At 51.3% G+C, this 3,564-nt stretch overlaps 1 long non-coding RNA gene across 1 annotated transcript; it reads left to right on the top strand.

Moving 5' to 3' along the window:
• Nucleotides 1-1,846: 1,846 nt before the first annotated feature.
• On the top strand, nt 1,847-3,095 carry LOC119301241. The gene is made up of 3 exons (XR_005146993.1): nt 1,847-2,003; nt 2,344-2,653; nt 2,868-3,095. It is a non-coding gene; the product is annotated as an uncharacterized LOC119301241 (long non-coding RNA).
• Nucleotides 3,096-3,564: the final 469 nt, after the last annotated feature.

Below are 3,564 nucleotides of genomic sequence, written 5' to 3'. Positions count from 1 at the left end.
CGGCGGCGGCACCTGTTCCTCTCTATCCCTCGATCCCCTTCTTCCAGTTCTTGTACCAGCTACTGTAATCGCTACTTGAGACTCGAATTCGTGAGCCAGTGTAATAGATCGAGAGATATACTACTGGGTTCCTAACATCTGCTATTCAGAGCCTCTGATCCGCGTCCTGGCGCACTTGATCAAGACCAGGCTGCAGAAATCGATCAAGGACCGGATCTCTGCCATGGAGCCGTCTTTCAAGGACTACTTCGACAAGCTCACGGGTTCCCTCGACGCGATCCATGCCGACATCCGCGGCCACACCGCCAAGCTCGACGATCTGGCCCAATGGCGGCCTGATCTGGAGAAGCGCGTGGACCAGCTCGCGGTCGCGGTCGCCGAGCTTCAACAGGCGCGACCGGCTCCAATTGCAGAAGGGCAGTCCGCGGCGGCACGCGCGCCGCCACTACCTACTCCACCGGCGCCTCTGCGTGACCACGTCGGCACCAGCAAGAGCGCGGAGGGCGATGCCCTCGGGTCAATCGACCACGGCATCGACGTCATACCTCGGGGCCTGGCACCGGCGTTCGCGTCGGTGGCCACCCCGGCCAACGGTCAGTTTCCGTTGATCTCACCTTCCATCACGTCTCCTTACGCGCACGCCAGTCAGTTGCTTGCGGGGATCGGGCAGGCCCATCCTTCGATCGGGTTTCCCCAGTTCACCGGAGAGAACCCCCGATTGTGGAAGACACTGTGTGGACAATACTTCCACATGTTTGGAATTCAGGAGAGGTACTGGGTTCCTATGGCGTCTCTGAACTTCACGGGAGCTGCGTCCATGTGGTTGCAATCAGTTCAGAAAAAACTTTCTAAATTTGATTGGGAGTCGTTTTCGTCGCTGTTGTGTACGTGTTTTGGACGTGATCGACACCAGTTACTGATTCGTCAGTTTTATTCCCTGACGCAAAAAACTACCGTAGCTGAGTATATTGAGCAGTTTGAGTTGATTATCAGCCATTTGTCTGCTTATTCCGAATCAATTCACCCTTACTATTATCTCACTCGTTTTGTGGAGGGACTTCGCACCGACATCCGTGCAGTGGTGCTGGTTCAGCGACCACCGGACCTCGACACGGCCTGCGCTCTGGCGCTACTTTAGGAGGAGGTGGCGGACGGAGTGGCTCGGGAGCGTGTGCGCACTCCACCAGCGAGGCAGAACACCACCGACTGGGCGGGGCGGGGCAACGCAAGCACGCCCATGGTATTGCCCCCGCCTCCACCTCAAGGGCGCCCGCCTACTCCAACGACAGCCACCGACCGGCGGGCAATCGACGCCAGCCGCGCCGAGGGAACCAAGCTCAAGGCCCTGCGTGAGTATCGGCGCGCTCGCAGTCTATGCTTCAAGTGTGGCGAGCGCTGGGCGCAAGAGCACACCTGTCCTACCAGCGTTCAACTTCACGTGGTGGAGGAGCTCCTGGAACTCTTCAGCATTGACAGTCCGGACGGTCCACCCACTCCAAGACGCGAAGAACAACATACAGAGACAGCAATGGCAATTTCCCGTCACGCTCTCACTGGCAGTTCAGCCCCGAAGGCAATTCGCCTACACGCGTGGCTGCAAGTAGGGCTGGACGTAGGAACGAGCTATTAGGCTCGGTTCGAAGCTCGCTCCAGCTCGGCCCGAGCGCTCGGCCCGATAGGATAATTAGGCGAGCCGAGCTGGGAAAATAGGCCCGATTCCCGACCGAGCCTAGCCGAGTTTCGCCCGGTCCAACTCGATGACTCGTTCAGGCCCAGCCCAATCCCGTCGGCCTCGCAGGGCGTTAGGTCACGGCAGAGAGAGCACGCGACGCGGTTTCGTCCCCCTTCTCCCTTTCTCTTCCCGGCGCCGCCACCCCTCTCCTCGCCGCGCCGCGCCGCAAGCTGGACTCGTCGGGTTCGGCACCGACGGCGACGGCCGACGCCGCTTTCCCTCAGCACAGCGGACGCGTCTCCCCTGGTTTCTCACCGAATAACATGAGCAGGTAAGCGATCTCCTCTGTCCTTCCCATCCCTAGCGCTAGCTCCCTGCACTGGCGCACACACACGCACGAATTTGATGGATGTATCATGGATTGATGCTTGTGATTGTGGCTGGAGGTCGCAGCTAGCTAGGAAACGCGATGGATAGATGCTACACGAATTTAATGGATGGATGCTTGTGCTTGTTGGCTGGAGAGTGCAGCTAACTAGGATGGATGCTGCACGAGTTTGATTGATGGATGGATGAATTTGCTTTGTGATTGATTGTGTAGACTGGTTATTTTATTATCTATGTAAAATTTTGTTGATGATTGACCATTTGTTCTTTGCTGATGTGTGCAGAGCCCTGCCGTCGCAAGAATGGACAAGGAAAAGAGGAAGAAGAAGAGCTTGATTTCCATTATAAAGACTACGCCGCCTGTCCCGGCCTTCCGGGAAGCAGAAGGGGAAGGGCAATGCAGCTACTGCGTCGCTGCCGAGGAAGCGGGCGAAAGATTACAGCAATGTCCTGCTCGCTGAGTTGTTGTTTAGGGTAAAATAAACTCCGCAGCGTCGATGTCTCGCTGATCCCACTGACGCTGGTGTGCTTTCTGCGATCGCCGCTGCCTCCGGCTTCACAAACGACTCCGAGAGGGAGGCTATATCTTCACCAGTATGTTTGTGCCAAATATGTGTGTCCAAGCTCATGTATTTGCTGTTTTTGCTATCCAAAGGTCAAATATATGTGGGTGTGAAAGCTCATGTATGTGTTGTTTTTGTATCTGAAAGTCAAATATAAGTTTGTACAAGCTCATATGCTGTTTTTGCTATCAAAAAGTTAATATATGCGTGTCTAAGCTCATGTGCGTACTGTTTTTGTGTGCTAGGCAATGAAGCATGATAAGCAAGCGGAGGAGGATGATGAAAAGGAGGACAAGGATGATCAAGATGCTCTGTTTGAGGAGGAAGATTCTCATTTTGATGTCAAAGCGTTAAGTGTTATGCTGTACAAAATTGCATTGTTTGGCTGTCAACGTTTAATATTTTTGCTGTATAAAGTTCAAAGGAGGTACTGTCCAAAATTAAAAAGCAATGCTGCCCAATTCTTTGTTTGACATATTTGTTTCATTTCCTCTACGCATATATTAACTTTTTGATAGCAAAAACAGCATATGAGCTTTATCTTTTGTCACTGTGACCATTTTTAAAAGCATAGACTACTAGATGTTGCATTATTAGCAATATAGACTGCTGTTAATGTTTGTTTGGCTGTCAACGTTCACTATGCCATTTTTAAAACCATTTCCTCTACATTTTCGCATTTTTTATGTCAAAGTGGTAAGTGTTATGCTATGCAAAATTTATTTCTTTGGCTGTCAACATTTGATGTTTTGTTGTGTAAAGTTCAAAGGAAATTCTGTCCAAAATTCAATACAAACCTGCCCAATTCTTTCTCTCATATCTGTTCCATTGTTACAGTTTTCGTAGAAGAATTCATAGAAGAAAGCTTATTTTTCATTACTATGACCATTTGTTAAAATGGTAGACTGCTGGATGTTTTCATTTTTAGCAATATGAACTTTT

Source organism: Triticum dicoccoides, chromosome 1B (genome assembly GCF_002162155.2).
Source record: "Triticum dicoccoides isolate Atlit2015 ecotype Zavitan chromosome 1B, WEW_v2.0, whole genome shotgun sequence".
Lineage (NCBI taxonomy): Eukaryota > Viridiplantae > Streptophyta > Magnoliopsida > Poales > Poaceae > Triticum > Triticum dicoccoides.
Note: the sequence above shows the minus strand (reverse complement) of the source record. Positions and strands in the feature narration are given on the sequence as shown.